Source organism: Oncorhynchus clarkii, chromosome 3 (genome assembly GCF_045791955.1).
Source record: "Oncorhynchus clarkii lewisi isolate Uvic-CL-2024 chromosome 3, UVic_Ocla_1.0, whole genome shotgun sequence".
NCBI lineage: Eukaryota > Metazoa > Chordata > Actinopteri > Salmoniformes > Salmonidae > Oncorhynchus > Oncorhynchus clarkii.
In genome coordinates, this window is record NC_092149.1 from 28,041,097 (window position 1) to 28,060,833 (window position 19,737).

The 19,737-nt window shown below is 41.2% G+C and overlaps 2 protein-coding genes across 10 annotated transcripts in view; one reads left to right on the forward strand and one right to left on the reverse strand.

Moving 5' to 3' along the window:
* Positions 1-19,737, reverse strand: part of LOC139392297 (semaphorin-6D-like) — a 157,488-nt gene that overhangs the window by 120,269 nt on the left and 17,482 nt on the right. For 6 of the 9 annotated variants that reach the window (XM_071140193.1, XM_071140231.1, XM_071140208.1 and 3 more), the window contains exon 2: positions 7,311-7,416. The gene's annotated coding sequence lies outside the window, so the exon portion shown is untranslated. Of the gene's footprint in view, positions 1-7,310; positions 7,417-13,201; positions 13,248-17,609; positions 17,691-19,737 lie in introns of all 9 variants that reach the window. The other 3 variants (XM_071140202.1, XM_071140248.1, XM_071140216.1) reach the window with 2 other exon arrangements.
* The window catches only part of LOC139385358 (soluble guanylate cyclase gcy-31-like), a 203,466-nt gene that overhangs the window by 27,479 nt on the left and 156,250 nt on the right, over positions 1-19,737 (forward strand). The window lies entirely within an intron of this gene.

The window sequence follows — 19,737 nt, forward strand, 5'->3', positions numbered from 1 at the left end:
TTAAGAGGCTCCTCTGTCCTCCACTCGTTACCTGTATTAATGGCACCTGTTTGAACTTGCTATCAGTATAAAAGACATCTGTTATCAGTATAAAAGACACCTGACTAAATACTTTTTTGCCCCACTGTATATCTCACTGGTCACCCCCAAAGCCAATTCTTCCTTTGGCTGCCTCTCCTTCGAGTTTTCTGCTGCCAATGACTGGAACGAACTGCAAAAATCACTAAAGCTGGAAACTCTTATTTCCCTCACTAGCTTTAAGCACCAGCTGTCAGAGCAGCTCACAGCACCTGCACATAGCTCATCTGTAAATAGCCCATCCAACTGCCTCATCCCCATACTGTATCTATCTATCTTGCTCCTTTGCACCCCAGTATCTTTACTTGAACATTCATCATCTTCTGCACATTCTACCATTCCAGTATTACCTCGCCACCATGGCCTATTTATTGCCTTTACCTCCCTTATCCTACCTCATTTGCACATACTGTATATAGACTTTTTCTACTGTATTAGTGATTGTATGTTTGTTTATTCCATGTGTAACTCTGTGTTGTTGTATGTGTCGAACTGCTTTGCTTTATCTTGGCCAGGTTGCAGTTGCAAATGAGAACTTGTTCTCAACTAGTCTACCTGGTTAAATAAAAGGTTAAATAACAAAATAAAATGATAAACACTTAAAATACTGATGTTAATTTAGTTATGGTTCTATAACTAATTACTATGTGAATAAATATCACTGAATTACAGAAATATTGGAACAAGGGTCTCTAATGAAGGTAAACAAATTGTTGCTTACTGGAAAATACTCTTTCAAAACACACACGGTCATGTTGTACAGCACCATTATGGCTATTAGCAGGTATCTGGACAATAGACTTGCCTAGGAGGAGGGTAGGGGAGAATTATATCGTCAAATGCATTTCTTAGTTAGGTTGGCTGTGCTGGTTGCAATTTCAGTTTAATCCACCAGAAAAGACAAAACAAATAATACCACAAAAAGTATTATTAGTGATGCACCGATATGACATTTTTGAATAAGTCATGTCATGTCATTGTAAATAAGAATTTGCTCTTAACTGACTTGCCTAGTTAAATAAAAGTCACACACACATACACCACACTTACCAAAAAGTTATTTTGTTGGCATTTACGTATGTCCCCTTTACCAGTAAAACATAATCAAAACCTATTTCTTTCACTTACTTGCTGTGCTGTTTCGTTGGTCATTTGTTCAGTCGTTTCATTCTCAACCAGGATTTCTATGGAACGCCGTTTGGATCTTTGATATGGAATGCAGTTCGGGTTTTTGCGTGTCAAAAAGAAAACAATGAGCAATAGATAACACTATTTGACATGTCAAATAAGCTTGCTGACCAATCAGGACCGGAATATGACTTCACGTCACAATAATTTAACAAGTTCATTAATTACACTATCACTTGCATTTCATGTATGCTATGATGCTGGGGAAGTTGTCTCGCGCACCTACAGTGCTGGTCATAAAAAAAGCTAGCTAGCTCATGGATGCAAAAAATGTTCTTCCCCAAAAACATAGTAAAACTACATAATCTGTTTCAGTAGCTGTAGTTAGCTAGCTAACTATATAGCTAGGTGTCATCATCTAAAATAACCCTAATGTATAAGAGTTTTTATTTGATTAATGGTGGTCAGACCCATCTATGTGAAGCTAGCCACAATAAGGATTAGCCATAATAGTGGACTTTGTGGTTAGCCTTCAAAATAAAAGTATGGCATAATTCTACTATTTGTATTCATTTGCATCACTGTTAATGACATACTTTTATTTTGAAGGCAAACTTCAAATTCCACTATTGTGCCTAATCCTTATTGTGGCTAGCTTCACAACACATAACCCGGTCCGGTCGAGCTTCACTATTTATTTTCATGAACTGAAGTTACATTTCAATAGGCGAACAACAAATGGCAACCTTGCTAATACTTACTCACAAGGATTCCTAAATCATTGCTAAGAATTATGAAAATTACTGCAAATTCTACTGGTCTTACTTGTTTTCAGGCTGGTCGTATTGGTACCAAGCTAAAACTAGCTACCCCAGAAGTTGCGGTCAAACAAATGATGCTTTATTACCCCTCAGAGCCTGGTTCCTCTCTAGGTTTCTTCCAAGGTTCTGTCCTTTCAAGGGAGTTTTTCCTAGCCACAATGCTTCTACATTTGCATTGCTTGCCGTTTTAGGCTGGGTTTCTGTACAGCACTTTTTGACATTGGCTGATGTAGAAAGAGCTGTGTAAATACATTTAATTTGATTACCAACGCGGTATTGTAAACACATCGTTTTGTGGTCGTTGTTTGCAGTCTTTTTTGTACATCTTTGACAGTGCTACTGTATCTTTTTTGACACGCAAAGACCCAAACGGCGTTCCATAGTATGTATGTCTTGAAGCTAATAGCAGTGACGCTATTACTGTGTAACTCTGGTAGGGCAACATCTGAAAAATAGTGCACTTGGTATTGTGAACCGGTGCTCGACCAGTCGGTGAAAGCCAACATCACCCACGACATAGAACGGTTGATTGTCAAGGGCAATGAATTCCATTATGTTGGCTTTAATGGATTTCGCCTTTGAGTTCTCTCGCTGAAATGTTCTTACTCTTTCAAATGACTGCTCGACTTGTTGACTGCTTGACCCACACAGCAGACATTGTGGGCTAGGTTATGAATGCTGTGTTGCACGTGTAGCGCAAAATTGTATGTGGCGTCATTACGGCATGTACCTACGTTATATAGGTATGCACGTCAACTTTGACGTCTTTTTTGCACATCGGCTTTAAACTAGACCTCAGGCCGATACCATGTTGGCATTTTTAGATAATATCTTCCGATTCTGATATGTTTACCGATATATCGTGCATCCCTATTTATTATTATACATCACATCTGACCATGATTAGGAGTCCCATAGGGCGGCGCACAATTGGCCCAGCGTTTCTCCCCCTCTAAAAACAGAAATAAATGTTTTGGCCTCGAAATAACTTCCAAAATATAATTATATATTATCAAGTTGATGGCACAGTCCTATAGCCCGGCACCTACATAAAGCTGAGTGACTCACTCATTCATGGCTTTGGATCAAAATAAATAAGTGCCAACATTCTTCCTGATAGTCTTTAATAAAGAAATGTTTTGGTTATCTTGACCTGGACACCACGTACAGTATTATAACAGCCCTCCTGTTTGGCGCAGGGATCTTAGACACTGCATCGCAGTGCGAAATGTGTTGCTACAGATGCAGGTTCAATACCTGTGCCGGCCACCACCGGGAGACCCATATGTAATTATTGGCGGTCACATCATTGAACAAACATATTTTTCGATATACTGTAGGCGACATTAGTCTCACTAATGTTGAGTAATGTGCTGTTAAAAGTGGTGTAGGTCTTATTTATTTAAAGAGCATTAGAAGCAATAGGATTTGAAGCCATAACATACAACTATTTTAGCACCGTTAGAAACACCATAATATTAATCAATTGAATTAAGCAACATTTCTTAAAATCAGTCCCATATACTATGTTCTTACAAAAAAAAGTTAAATGATTTAGTACAGCCACTATTGAAGGCTATCAAATTATTCTCAAAGATGCCCTCTGGTGGTCAAACTAGCACTAACTAGCTTTAATGTTTACAATGGCTGACACTTAAATAACGTGCCATAGAATTCTGTGGCACCATGCAAGCTGTGCTGCAGTACGCTGCAACTTTTAAAGGACGAACCACTGTAGAAATAAAGTATTTTTATCACCTAACAAAGGAGGGAAAAGGTATGTAAATAAATCTGTAGAGAATGATCTGCACTAAATAATAGGCTAGGGTTTGCTAATTGAATAAGCTCAATGAATTGTAAAAATCACATCTACTAATGTATCTGTAGTTAACAGAACCTCCTCATTATTCTACTAAACCTTGCTGACCTCTTACACTGGGTTAGCCCAGGACAAAGCTGTCTCAGAGCATTAGGACAGAATCCCACTTGCCACACATCCCAGCACTTTCCTGGTCGGGAAGGCAAAAAGCATCATCTGGAGCCGGGGGAGTTCACTTAAACTAATTGCCAGGTTGCACGGGCACGCTGCATTCGTTAAACAAGCGAGCAGGCAAGTATTCAGGAGTAAGGAGTCCTTCACTGTAATCATTCCTTTATTCCAATCAAGGGTCTAAATTGAGCAAGCCCTCTCAACCGTCCAAGCAACAAAGACTTCTGATTACATTTAAGTAACGAGACAAATAACTCAAGAGGATGACAAAATGAGGACAAACATTTTAGAAAACTGGATTTCCACTTGGTCGGACTAACAAGCACACGGGCACAAACATTTGTACTTAAACACTTTGAATTTGAAGCCCATAAGATTAGTCATGCCAATTAAAATAACAAGTATGGTATTGTGTTAAATCATTTCTAAGAAAGGGCGACAGATGCTGAACAGAAAACTCAGAGAAAATGCATACTAACAAAATTATTATCACAGGCTTGTTAAGACAGTAAACTACTGTTGATCACAAAAAAATAATAAGTGCAATGACCCTGAAAATCCTACTAAGCTGGCATGAATCCTTGCTGCTCCAATCAAGAAAATTGTTCTCTGAGAATCTAACTGAGTATGAGGACCCAAAAATAATGTACATGGTAGTAATTGGAGTGATTCTTGGCAAAGGAGCTGTAAAATTATAAACAGTGCGATGTCTCACAATTAATACATCCAGAGCCAAAAATCTGACTCACGATACATCCTATACATAGATAGACTTATGACAGCTCAATGAACATAATCTGACAAGATTGGCACAAGGCAAAGGTATCATCAAAACTATAAATGATGAGGATCAATAAAAATTCCCATATTCAGATTTAGGAGTTTGTCAATTCAAGAATTAAAAAGACTTAAAAGGAAGGGAGAAAAGGGCTTTCCATGTATTTATTTTTTTCCTGTATTTCACTTGAAATGGTACCTTTAAATTTGGTAGCAGCTCTTCAAATTGAGAAAAATAGCTTCACAGCCCTGCCATCCTTCTGTCAGGTTTCACATGTTATGGCCAGAGAGGGCCTCCACACACATCTGACAAACCAGCTATCCCCCACCCAGTACCCCAATCAAGAAAGCCATCCCCTCGAGACTGAACTTCTCAGTGTTGCCTTGGGGAAAGTGCATAGGTAACGTTTGAGGTGACCCTCATAGCAGGTTTGCTCACAGCAGACCTCATTCGCCAAGCCCACTTTCTCAAGCCTTGTATCGCTGTGACTTTGAAGTCTGGCCAGATACGGGCTTTGAAAAGCCAGCAATCTCCACACCATGACCAGGCACAGGATTAGCAAGTCCCTGTAGGATTGGGTAGGAGGACAGGGGGTCGTTTTTGGGGGGTAGTGTGTGCGCAAGAATTTCCCCTCCGGACAGAGCTGGGGATTAACAAGCTACTAAGGAAGCAGAGAACAAGGAGCCAGCCTCTTTCTTGAGTTCCTCGGAAACCAATTTGTATTGGGAGGAACTGAGGGAGGCAGCTAATTCTGCCCGTGACCTCTCCGCATCAACTTTCTCTTGTTTTGCTGCTCAGAGTCTAAAACTATTTTCTCAGGAAAAGAGAGCTGTGTCCAGGCTGTCAATGTCCCTTTCCTTCACAGTGGCTTTGAAAAACAAGCCTCTACAGGGCATAGCAGAATAAGAGCCTGAGCGAAGGGGAGACTTCAATGATCGAGCATTAACAATTTGGCATTTACTGTTTGAAGAAAATAAAAACACATTTCTCCAACTGACGACATCTCTGACAAAGTGTCGTGTCAAACTGGCTTTGAAACAAATAAAAAAGCCCTGAAACTACTGAACACACTTGCATATTAACTAATCAGTCCTTAAAACATAACTATCTGACAGAAGCATATGTTTTCAACTGGAACTGTGTCAACCATTTGGACACAGGACCATAGATAGCTTTCCCACTAGCATTTGTAGATTAATGAGGTCTTTGTCTTTTCTCTGATTGAAAGGAGCCTGAGGAGTTTGCCCTCTATGTCTTTGTTGAACAGAGTCTCTTATGGAAATGGAAGATTGGCCTGTATGTGTGGGTAAGCAAGGTGGATGGGCCACATCCAAGTTCAACTGACTTAATAAAGCTTATCTCCATCTACCCCGAGATCTCCTCACCCCAATTATACGCCTGACACCTCTAACCTCACCCCCGGTCCCCAATCCAGCTCTTGTCCTGCCCCTCCCTTCACTGCTCTTAAATCACTCTACAGGGCTGGCGAGTGTTGGGCTGATGTGGCAGTCATTCCCCAGGCTCCTCTCACTCAGTTTCTGGACCTGGCTGTTTGAATTGGGCCAGGGTTGGGGCATCTCCTCTGAGAGCCCTGGATGGTCAAGTGGCAGGTGAGATGGGAACTATTGAGAAGAGAGAAGCTGCTGTTTAAGCAATAGAAGGACACACTCCCCAAAGACTGCATATGTGTAGAAATTGCTCTAATTATACCTGTATGTCCTCAAAATGTAAAATAAAATGTAAATCACTCACTAACAGACACCAAACAATAACAAAGTACTGTAAAATGGGTCTTAGACCGATATTATGGACATGTTTTTTTAGACATTTGCACTGGTTCTACCCTCAGATTGGTCCAAGGTCACAGCTAGATTGCATCTGGCCAACCATCTGTTCAGACCCATCCCATGAGATGGCCTGTCACCAGCACACCTTGGCCCTGTCCTCTACTGTCCGTGGTCATGGTCGCCAGGGACTGTCAGACTAGACAGGATGCCTCTTCATCTAGGCTACAGTCACTAGGGGAATCTATGCAGTTGTTTTTTTCAATACCTGCATTACTGGCGGGTTGGCCATAACGCAATTTAAGACACTTTCCATCACGGCCTATTCCTCAATCTGCTATTGTCATGCTAATAAACACATATTATCATGTTATATCTAATCTACTTCTACAAAAACAAAAAGCAAGGATATTTCAAAGTTATGAAGAGTTACCCCCTACATTTGCCCAAGAAAATTACTCAGCTCTGCAGACTGATTAAAATATTGTATAAAATCTAATGAATAATATATGTAATTACAATTAAAAAAGTGGCTTAATAACCTTTCACACTGCTTCCATTTATCAATCTGTCACTGGGTGCCTCCAGCCAGCAGAACTTGCACTCATCCCATCAAACCACTCGTATCCAGAATTATTAAAGATCAAACAGTAAGAAGAACGTTCATAGCCAGAGCTACAACTCCAAATCAACATTCATCTCACTGCAATTAAAATTCACGGCAGTCTTACCTTAAACTTTCGACAAATTTGACTGTAGAGATTCAGCCAGCTGACACGGATAGATGACTGGCACTAGCTGGTTAGGATCGCCACCCCAAGTGAAGACATCCACAATCTAAACAAAAACCAAAATAATAATTATTTAAAACGGGCAAATTCAAGATGGACTTACAGTCAGACATTCACCATATGTAATGTTCTATTTCTTGGCTAGACCATCTGCTCCATTTGGTCATTTTAATCAAAAATCGGGCTTTTAGCGTAAATTAAGATCTTCACACCTCGAAGGTCCTGCATGTCACATCAATCAAATCCCTCTGCCGCTGTCATGCATCAATTAATATATTGTGAAGCAGGGTTCCCAAAGTTCCTTTAGAACACAGACACAATTATATTAACAAGTGGACTTCTTCTTAAAAACAAGATGGAGCAGGTCAATAATATTAGAACTGGACAGTCAAGAAACTGTATGAATGAAGGGCTATTATCATTTCTACAGTTAGTTTAAGTCATTTTAAAAAGTAATATATATCTCCCCTTTTAAGGATCCACCCCTTTTTCCCCCAACTTTCGCCTAAAATGACATACCCAAATCTAACTGCCTGTAGCTCAGGACTTGAAGCAAGGATATGTATATAAAGGAAACACTTTGAAGTTTGTGGAAATGTGAAATGAATGTAGGAGAATATAACACATTAGATCTGGTAAAAGTTAATCAAAGAAAAAAAACGTGTTTTTTTTGTACTATTTTGTACCATCATTTTTGAAATGCAAGAGAAGGGCCATAATGTATTATTCCAGCCCAGACGCAATTTAGGCTTGTGTAGACTGAGCCAAAGAACCATTGCATTTCTGTTAAAATGTTTGTATCAAGACTGTCCAAATGTGCCAAAGTTGGTTTATTAACTTTAAGTTCATAACTGTGCACTCTCCCCAAACAATAGCATGGTATTATTTCACTGTAATAGCTACTGGACAGTGCAGTTAGATTAACAAGAATTTAAGCTTTCTGACAATATCAGATATGTCTATGTCCTGGGAAATGTTCTTGTTACTTACAACCTCATGCTAATCGCATAGCCTACATTAGCTCAACCGTCCCAGGATCGGTGGGTCCCCCACGGAATGGTTGAGCTAACACACACACACACACACACACAAAAGATTGGGGTCACTTAGAAATGTCCTTATTTTCCATGAAAACATAAATGAAATGAGTTGCAAAATGAATAGGAAATATAGACAAGACGTTGACAAGGTTATAAATAATGATTTTTAGTTGAAATAATAATTGTGTCCTTCAAACTTTGCTTTCGTCAAAGAATCCTCCATTTGCTGCAATTACAGCCTTGCAGACCTTTGGCATTCTAGTTGTCAATTTGTTGAAGTAATCTGAAGAGATTTCACCCCATGCTTCCTGAAGCACCTTCCACAAATTGGATTGACTTGATGGGCACTTCTTACGTACCATACGGTCAAGCTGCTCCCACAACAGCTCAATAGGTATGAGATCCGGTGACTGTGCTGGCCACTCCAGTATAGACAGAATACCAGCTGACTGCTTCTTCCCTAAATAGTTATTACAGTTTGGGTCATTGTCCTGTTGTAGGAGGAAATTGGCTCCAATTAAGCACCGTCCACAGGGTATGGCGTGGCGTTGAAAAATGGGGTGATAGCCTTCCTCCTTCAAGATCCCTTTTACCCTATAAAAATCTCCCACTTTACCACCACCAAAGCACCCCGAGACCATCACATTTCCTCCACCATCCTTGACAGATGGCGTCAAGCACACCTCCAGCATATTTTTATTTTTTCTGCGACTCACGAATGTTCTTCTTTGTGATCCGAACACCTCAAACTTAGATTCGTCTCTCCATAACATTTTTTTCCAATCTTCCTCTGTCCAGTGTCTGTGTTCTTTTGTCCATATTAATCTTTTATTTTTATTGGCCAGTCTGATACATGGCTTTTCTTTGCAACTCTGCCTAGAAGGCCAGCATCCCGGAGTTGCCTCTTCACTGTTGACGTAGAGACAGGTGTTTTGCGGATACTATTTAATGAAGGTGCCAGTTGAGGACTTGAGGCATCTTTCTCAAACTAGACACTAATTTACTTGTCCTCTTGCTCAGTTGTGCACCAGGGCCTGCCACCCCTCTTTCTATTTGGTTAGAGCCAGTTTGCACTGTTCTGTGAAGGGAGTAGTACACAGCGTTGTACGAGATCTTCAATTTCTTGGCAATTTCTCGCATGGAATAGCCTTCATTTGAGTGACTGATGAGTTTCTGGCCATTTTGAGCCTGTAATCGAACCCACAAATGCTGATGCTCCAGATACTCAACTAGTCTAAAGAAGGACAGTTTTATTGCTTCTTTAAATCAGAACAACATTTTTCAGCTGTGCTAACAATTTCAAAAGGGTTTTCTAATGATCAATTAGCCTTTTTAAATGATAAACTTGGATTAGCGAACACAACGTACCATTGGAACACAGGAGTGATGGTTGCTGATAATGGGCCTCTGTACATCTATGTACAGTCATGGCCAAAAGTTTTGAGAATTACACAAATATACATTTTCACAAAGTCTGCTGCCTCAGTTTGTATGATGGCAATTTGCATATACTCCAGAATGTTATGAAGAGTGATCAGATTAATTGCAATTAATTGCAAAGTCCCTCTTTGCCATGCAAAGGAACTGAATCCCCCAAAAACATTTCCACTGCATGTCAGCCCTGCCACAAAAGGACCAGCTGGCATCATGTCAGTGAATCTCTTGTTAACACAGGTGTGAGTGTTGACAAGGACAAGGCTGGAGATCACTCTGTCATGCTGATTGAGTTTGAATAACAGACTGGAAGCTTCAAAAGGAGGGTGGTGCTTGGAATCATTGTTCTAACTCTGTCGATCATGGTTACCTGCAAGGAAACACGTGCCGTCATCATTGCTTTGCACAAAAAGGGCTTCAAAGGCAAGGATATTCCTGCCAGTAAGATTGCACCTAAATCAAACATTTATCAGATCATCAAGAACTTCAAGGAGAGCGGTTCAATTGTTGTGAAGAAGGCTTCAGGGCGCCCAAGAAAGTCCAGCAAGCGCCAGGACAGTCTCCCAAAGTTGATTCAGCTGTGGGATCGGGGCACCAGCAGTACAGAGCTTGATCAGGAAAGGCAGCAGGCAGGCGTGAGTGCATCTGCACGCACAGTGAGGCAAAGACTTTTGGAGGATGGCCTGGTGTCAAGAAGGGCAGCAAAGAAGCCACTTCTCTCCAGGAAAAACATCATGGACAGACTGATATTCTGTAAAAGGTACAGGGATTGGACTGCTGAGGACTCTGAGGAAGCCCCTTTCAATCCCCAATTCTTGGGGGCATCCGTAAAACAGCTTGTCCGGAGAAGACAAGGTGAGCGCTACCATCAGTCCTGTGTCATGCCAACAGTAAAGCATCCAGAGACCATTCATGTGTGGGGTTGCTTCTCAGACAAGGGAGTGGGCTCACTCACAATTTTGCCTAAGAAACCAGCCATGAATAAAGAACGGTACCAACACATCCTCCAAGAGCAACTTCTCCCAACCATCCAGGAACAGTTTGGTGACAAACAATGCCTTTTCCAGCATGATGGAGCACCTTGCCATAAGGCAAAAGTGATAACTAAGTGGCTCGTGGAACAAAACATATATATTTTGGGTCCATGACCAGGAAACACCCCAGACCTTAATCCCATTGAGAACGTGTGGTCAATCCTCAAGAAGCAGGGGGACAAACAAAAACCCACAAATTCTGACAAACTCCAAGCATTGATTATGCAAGAATGGGCTGCCATCAGTCAGGATGTGGCCCAGAAGTTAATTGACAGCATGCCAGGGCGGATTGCAGAGCTCTTGAAAAAGAAGGGTCAACACTGCAAATATCGATTATTTGCATCAACTTCATGTAATTGTCAATAAAAGCCTTTGACACTTATGAAATGCTTGTAATTATACTTCAGTATTCCATAGTAACATCTGACACAAATATCAAAAAGACACTGAAGCAGCAAACTTTGTGGAAATTCATATTTGTGTCATTCTCAAAACTTTTGGCGACGACTGTAGATATTCCATAAATAAATCTGCCGTTTCCTGTAATTTACAACATTAACAATGTCTACTCTGTATTTCTGATCAATTTTATGTTATTTTAATGGACATTTTTTTTAGCTTTTATTTAAAAAAAACAAGGACATTCATAAGTGACTCCAAAACATATATACTACCGTTCAAATTCTTATATATATATATATATACATACATACATACATACATACACACACACACACACACATTTTTTTTTTTACTTTTTTTTCCACCCGTGGGCAGGATTCGTATGTTCGATACCCCTCTCAATAATATAGCCAGGTTTATAGTGGAAGGCAAACAATGGATTATTGAAGTAAAGGAAAGACCCAAGCAGCAAAAACAAGAGATTTAAATGTCCTGTGCTTAAAATGTCAGAAGAGAAATACCATTGACTAACAAAGCAGAAGAGGACAAGTTTCTTTACAGGTTCTTCTCTATTCAGAGAAAGGGAAGTTAACAAAATTGCACTTAGTTTACATTGATAATGGGCAGATTATGAACAAAATCTGTTGACAAATCCTAGAGAGAGTTGGAGATGGCCAAATCACAGGGCATCTCAGAACACAATCTGTTCTGGCAATCTGCTTAAAGAGAATTAGGCTTCACTTTGCCAGTTCCCCTTTCAGCACAGAGTGGTTTGAGAAATATTTGGATTTCTCTCTTTGAATTCTCCACTCTCTGACAATATGGCAAAGAGATCTTTCAAACAGTGACAAATAACAACCTGTTGGTTTCCTAAGTGATTTTGTTCCTCTGGATAGGCTGACACCTAGATTTAGGTCCAATTTTTTAATGATGGCAGAACATGTCCATGCTCTTGCAGTACATGGCTCATGTTGTGAATTATAGCACATTATGAGGGTTATCCAAGTCCTTGGCCACAAAAACATACACTACAGAAATCCCAAATCAGGACAAGGCCTTGCTTAACTTTTTTAAATTTAAATAATGATTTCACCTTTATTTAACCAGATAAACAAGTTGAGAACAAGTTTCTCATTTACAAGTGCGACCTGGCCAAGATAAAGCAAAGCAGTTCGACAGATACAACACAGAGTTACACATGGAGTAAAACAAACATACAGTCAATAATACAGTAGAAAAATAAGTCTATATACGATGTGAGCAAATGAGGTGAGATAAGGGAGGTAAAGGGCCATCAAACATGAGGGCCATCAATCACAATTAACATTTTGTAAACACATTAACCTGGTCATTGTTCTGGAAAATTCCTTCTGCTAGTCGATTCAGCAGAGCCTCAAGAAAGTGCATTTCCCCTCCCATTGCAGTGGCTATTTATAGTTAGACTGAACTTGGTCGGTCAAAATCATCTGCAATTTAACATTTTTGAGGGCATGATTAGAGACAATTGGCCTAAATCCAACACTAGGACCTTATCTATCCTAGACAAATGGTCAAGGTCGTGTATGTGACCTAGTTCCCCAAAAACACAGGTAGTTCAACCTGTAAAGACATGTTAAAAAAAGAAGACACTGGACTAAAAAAAAACAAATAGACCAGCTGGCAGCCACATGCCAACGCTGGTTCCACTATTGTCTCAAATTCTATAATAGCTCTGTTTATTTGTACTTTCTTCTATTTTATCTATGCCCCCAGTATGAGTGAAAAAGGCCAAGAGCACCAAGAGAAAAAATCTAAACTGTAGTGTATCAATAACAGCCTATTTGTGGGTTGCGTGATATGCATGGGCTTCTGGCCAATATTCTATTGTTTTGCTCTTTTTTGGTCTGTAGCAAAATGTTGATCGATGAATGCTGGTACTTGCCATCTGTAAGAGCTGTAATGGATCAGTTCAGATTTCAAAGCACAGCCTGGGAAAGAACAAAACAAAACAATAACATATTCAGCACTTGTGTGCAGTGAAACCCAAATTCCATTTCAAGTTCAACAGCAAAACATGATTAACTCCAAGGCACTAAAAGGTCCCAGACTTCAAATTGCTCCCAAATGCCCAGTAGATTTATTTTAGAGGGTAGGACTATGCATTTTATTTTCCTTTGGAAAAGAGGAGAAAGTTGCACAGTTTAACACCACAGATCAATAAGCCACCTGTTAGTACGAGCATGATCCTATCTGATTGGTGCACTGCGATCAACTCGTCAACACAATTTCAAAATATATTTTCCAGGAGTAAGGGAAAAAGCAAGCATCTGTTCAGGGTTCAGTAAACTTTCTAGGCTCTTACCATATCGCATGTGGAGCTCAATCTTATTTTCCTTAAACAATAAGAAAACTCGCCTCAATCTAAAAGTATGATATGCAAGCCAGCATAAGAGTAGCATAAGCTAAACACCTAAAAAAGGAAAAACAGAAATGTGAATTGGAAGGGAAAAAAAGATCTGAGAGGGCTTTGAGATAATGGTGCCAGCATAATCTTTTCTGATTGGGTAACATTAGTAGAGAGGAACGAGTCCACCACCAGAGCTAAGGCAACAAAACTGTCCAGCCTGGGCTTCCTCTCAACTCTGTGATAACATGTAAACACCGTTACAAAATCCACTGTTCGTAATCACAACTTGGTACGTAATCATGTACAACTCTGGCCGCTGAAACATTTTACAGGATGTTTGTTTTATTTGCAACTTCATTCCACTCTTTTCAGAAGCTTCCATATATGGTTGGAAGGACAAACAAGCAGCTCACACACCTACATGTTAAAAACCTGTTAGGGATAGGGGGCAGCATTTTCACTTTGGATGAATTGCGTGCCCATAGTGAACTGCATCCTCCTCTGTCCTAGATGCTAATATATGCATATTATTATTACTATTGGATAGAAAACACTCTGAAGTTTCTAAAACTGTTTGAATTATGTCTGTGAGTATAACAGAACTCATAGGGCAGGCAAATTTCCAAACAGGAAGTGGACATTCTGGGGCTGGTCGAATTTCAAGTCATCGCCTATTCACATCCAAACAAGATATGGATATGTTCGCACTTCCTACGCCTTCCACTAGATGTCAACAGTCAGTCGAATGTGGAATGAAGCCTCTAGTGTGATGTATGACCGGATGGGAGGGGAATGAGTCACTGGTCTGGCAGAATGCCAGTTCCTGGTTGGGCACATTACTGTTGATATCGCCTGCGTTCCATGACCCTGTAGACAAAAATGAATGCTCCGGTTGGAACGTTATTGGATATATATGAAAATAACATCCTGAAGATTGATTCTCTACTTAGTTTGACCAGTTTATTCGACCTGGAATATAACTTTGAAGTTTTCGTCCGAGTTCGTCTGGACCAGCGCCAGCTTTTGGACATGTGAACTAACCGTGCTAGCAAAAGCAGCTAATTGGACACTAGTAATGGACATTATGGAACAAAACAACAATTTATTGTGGAACTAGGACTACTTGCACTGCATTCTGATGAAAGATCATCAAAGGTAAGGGAATATTTATGATGTAATTTCGTATTTCTGTTGACTCCAACATGGCGGAGAAATATTGTTATGTCTTAGCACCGTTTTAGATTATTGCATGGTATGCTTTTTTCGTAACGTTTTTTAAAAATCTGACACAGCGGTTGCATTAAGAACCAGTGTATCTTTAATTATATGTAAAACATGTATCTTTCGTCAAAGTTTATGATGAGTATTTCTGTTATCTGGCGTGGCTCTCTGTAATTACTCCGGATATTTTGGAGGCATTTCTGAACATGGCGTCAATGTAAACCGAGATTTGTGGATAAATATGCATGTGTAACATGATGTCATATGAGTGTCATCTGATGAAGATTATCAAAGGTTAGTGATTCATTTTTATCTCTAATTCTGCTTTTGTGACTATCTTTGGCTGGGATAATGGCTGTGTGTTTTTTTGGGGATTTGGTGGTGATCTAACATAAATATATGTTGTGTTTTTGCTGTAAAACATTTTTAAAAATCGGACACGATGGGTAGATTAACAAGATGTTTCTTTCATTTGCTGTATTGGACTTGTTAATGTGTGAAAGTTAAATATTTCTAAAAAATATTTTTGAATATCCCGCGCTGCCTTTTCAGCGGAATGTTGGGGGGGGGGGGGGGGGCTAGCGGAAACCCTAGCCATAAGAAGTTTTTAACGTGTGTTGACATGAGCATGTGCGATTCTGCATCGATTCTGAATATGGATCTTCAACAGTGAAAGAGATACCACATCTCCAAAGAAACCAGAAAACCTCCATTAACCAGCAAAATAACACAAATGACAACCACAGATCTCGCCACGCGGAGGAAGAGATGAAGGAAAGGGATAGAGGTTAGGAGAGGACAGATTTCTTCCAAACCCTGTGTTCCCTCCACTGACCTGGTAGTAGTTTGATTAAATCACAGAGACTAAAGAGGGAAGACTTAGCTGCTCATTATCCAGGATCAGGACCAGGGTGCAAAACCAGGGTTCAGGATCAGGACCAGGGTGCAGGATCAGGACCAGGGCTCGACATTAAGATATTAGGATCATCTACAGCTGTGGACGACCATGTCACTGCGGGTGGTGCCATTGTCCAACCCCCCTTGAAGGTTTAATACAGGGGCTCCAAAATGGTAATTGTTCAAGCATATGTTTCAAGCTCCCCTAATTTCTGTTACAGTCAATATTAGCAATGCTTTGCGGTTCAAACTACCTCATGGACTACCTCAAACTACTAAAGGCGAGTGTGCCAGAATTTCTATTTTGACAATGTTGATGATATCTCCGATTACTTGAGAAGAGGAGAGACATCTAAATTGTCAATTAAAATGTAGACTTTTGAAAGGGACTAACTTGGTGCACATAATTGAGCCCTTTTTCTAGAAATGCATGAAGGACCACATATAGACACTCAAAGATCATCAAAATATCATCAGTTGAGTTCAAGCTAAACCCAAGAGCTCTGTTGTGCATGTCACCTCATTGCATTGTCAAAACAACTTTACTAGGAGAAAATGCAAGACAAGCAAGGGAGTTTTTCGGCTCTAAATAACATTTTAAAAGAACTGACCACAGAAATGAGCATATCTACAAAATACCAAGAACATGTTCATCGGGCACACAGAGTACCCTGTAACTATCCTTCCTCCTCTCAGCTGTCTATTAGTGGGTCAGTGAGAGTGAAATCACAAGGAGCACACACACAGTCCAGCAAAATGGCGAGGCATGTTGTGACTACTTGTCTCTCGCAATTCCTTCACCACATTCCCATACTCTGTCTTAACAGAAGATAAGGGTACATGACTTGACCTCTCTCCTAACATGGCCCCCTTCCCCAGATAACCACAAAGAAAATCAATCAGTATTCAGATCAAGCCACAACTCCACCTTAACTCCTGACCCCACCCGGCTCTCCTCAGACCATGACGGAGGTTTGTCTGCGCTGCCTGTGTCAGGCTTTAACAAAGTCCTCGTGTCAAGGGGAGGAGCAGCGGTCTAACCCTGTCAAGGCCAACACAATCAATCCAGCGGAGGAGATCAAGGTGGTCTGACCCACACCTGACCCTGACGCTGAAACCATGGCAACAAGCTCAGCCAATGATTTTCCCGTCAAACCCCCACCACCACAGAGAGTGTCTGAGAAACAGTCCAGGATATGCTCATGTTTCAGAGGAGGCACTGGAGGAGTTTATTTTTTATTTAATCGTTGCTCTAGTTTCACTCCATCTACAATAACACGACAGTCTAATCTGCAAGGCTGAACAACCCTGCTGCAGGTATAACTGGGGACCAAGGGGAGGGTATTAGCATAGCATAATTACACTGGGGAAAGATCCATGGAACAATAGTGTGGACACCAGGGAGCAACACATAGCCCACAATTTGCCATTGTGCTCCTTCCCCCTATCTTACCCCATTGATATTGGAGAATAATGCCGGAATTCAGACTGTTAGTTTAACCGATGGTGCATTTAGTATAATAATACCAGGCGGTGCACACGGTTAATGTGATTAGCAACCCTGTGCTGACACCTCACCATCCTCCCCCCGTGGGGTATTATCATGCTAATCTAAAAGAGAAAAAAATTGATTTGACTGAATGGAAAATATGGTAGGAGGCAGGGACCTCGGAAGCCAAGTGAACACAATGCCTGCGTATTCAGCCTAGTCTGCCAAGGCGAGTGGGTAGACAAATGGACATAGACATAATGCTCACTGGTTAATTAAAATAACATAATTAAAAAGGTCTTGTGTGTGAATGGTCGCCTCAATGCAATCACTGACCTGATTGTCCCATACATGTTCCTCAGAGCTCAGTCTGTCTCTCTCCATTACGACTCCATTAGCACCTCAGAAGTGTTCCGACTGAGAAAAAGGAAAGACCAAATGGGACAAACTATAGAGATGTGTAGTTTATTGTGGTGGCTTGCTGGTTAGATGAGACCTATCCCATCTGGACAAAAGGAATACCTATGGAAGAATGCTGTTCATTGACTACAGCTCAGCATTCAACACCATAGTACCCTCCAAGCTCATCATCAAGCTGGAGGCCCTGGGTCTCAGCCATGCCCCCAGGTGGTGAAAGTACGAAACAACACCTCCACTTCACTGACCCTCAACACTGGGGCTCCACTAGGGTGTGCGTTCAGCCCCCTCCTGTACTCCCTGTTCACCCACAACTGCGTGGCCATGCACGCCTCCAACTCAATCATCAAGTTAGCAGACGACACAACAGTAGTGGGCTTGATTACAAACAACGACGAGACAGCCTACAGGGAGGAGGTGAGGGCACACGGTGTATGGTGTCAGGAAAAGAACTTCTCACTCAACATCAACAAAACAAATGAGATGATCGTGGACTTCAGGAAACAGCAGAGGGAGCACCCCCCTATCCACATCGAAGGGACAGTAATGGAGGTGGAAAGTTTATCTGTGATATGTACGGCGAAGAACTTCAAACTGAAAAGGTCCACCCACACAGACAGTGTGGTGAAGGCAGCGCAACAGCGCCTCTTCAACCTCAGGAGACTGAAGAAATTTGGCTTGTCACCCAAAAACCCTGACTAACTTTTACAGATGCACAATCGAGAGCATCCTGTCGGGCTGTATCACAGCCTGGTCCGGCAAATGCACCACCCTCAACAGCAAGGCTCTCTAGCGGGTGGTGCGGTCTGCACAACGCATCACCGGGGGCAAACTACCTGCCCCCCATGACAACTACAGCACCCGATGTCACAGGAAGGCCAAAAAGATCATCAAGGACATCAACCAACCGAGCCACTGCCTGTTCACACCACTACCATCCAGAAGGTGAGGTCAGTACAGGTGCACCAAAGCTGGGACCGAGAGACTAAAAAACAGCTTATATCTCAAGGCCATCAGACTGCTAAACAGCAATCACTAACTCAGAGAGGCTGCTGCCTACATTGAGACCCCTTCACTGGCCACTTTAATAAATGGATCACTAGTCATTTTATACAATGCCACTCTAAATAATGTTTACATATCTTACATGACTCATATCGCATGTATACTGTATTTTATACCGTCTATTGCACCTTGCCTATGCCGCTCAGCCATCGCTCATCCATATACTTATATGTACATATTCTCATTAATCCCTTTAGATTTGTGTGTATTAGGTAGTTGCTGGGGAATTGTTAGATACTACTGCACTGTGGGAACTAGAAGCACAAGCATTTCGCTGTGACAAACCTTTGGAACCTTTTTTGTAACCATCTAAAATAGTCACGGACACAGACTGTGATTATAGTAGTAGGTAATGGAACCATGTTTAGAGTGTGACAGTGGGAGGTAGGGGTCATTTCCGCTGTGGTGGCTATTTGGGTCCTTTCAAATTAGGTGACTAAAGACATACCCGGTTTACTGTACCTCTCTCTCATCTCTCTGAGACGAGGCAGTAAAGCAGTATCAGGCTCTGCAGTTGGAGACTTGTTTACCTTGAGTTGTCTTTCATACCGTCCGTCACCAGTGATTGCCCCTCGGGGAGAGACTGGTCGAGGCAGAGAGATAATGTGGGAAAGCAATAAAGGAGGATCAAATGAAGACGCCTTGGAGGCACTGGGCAGGAGAAAGAGAACCTGTAGGAGTGCGTTTGTGTGTGTCAACACAAATATGTTTACTGTATTTGTGTAAAAGACTAAACACATAGTAAACATCGTAACAGCTGTTATAACACGCAAACACCCACCACACACACACACAGCTGCATGTATGAGTCACCACATAGTTAACCTCTCTTGGGCAGGGGGCAGCTTTCGGAATTTTGGATGAAAAGCATGCCCAAATTAAACGGCCTGCTACTCGGACCCAGAAGATATGATATGAATATAACTGGTAAATTTGGATAGAAAACACTAAAGGTTCCAAAACTGTTAAAATAGTGTCTGAG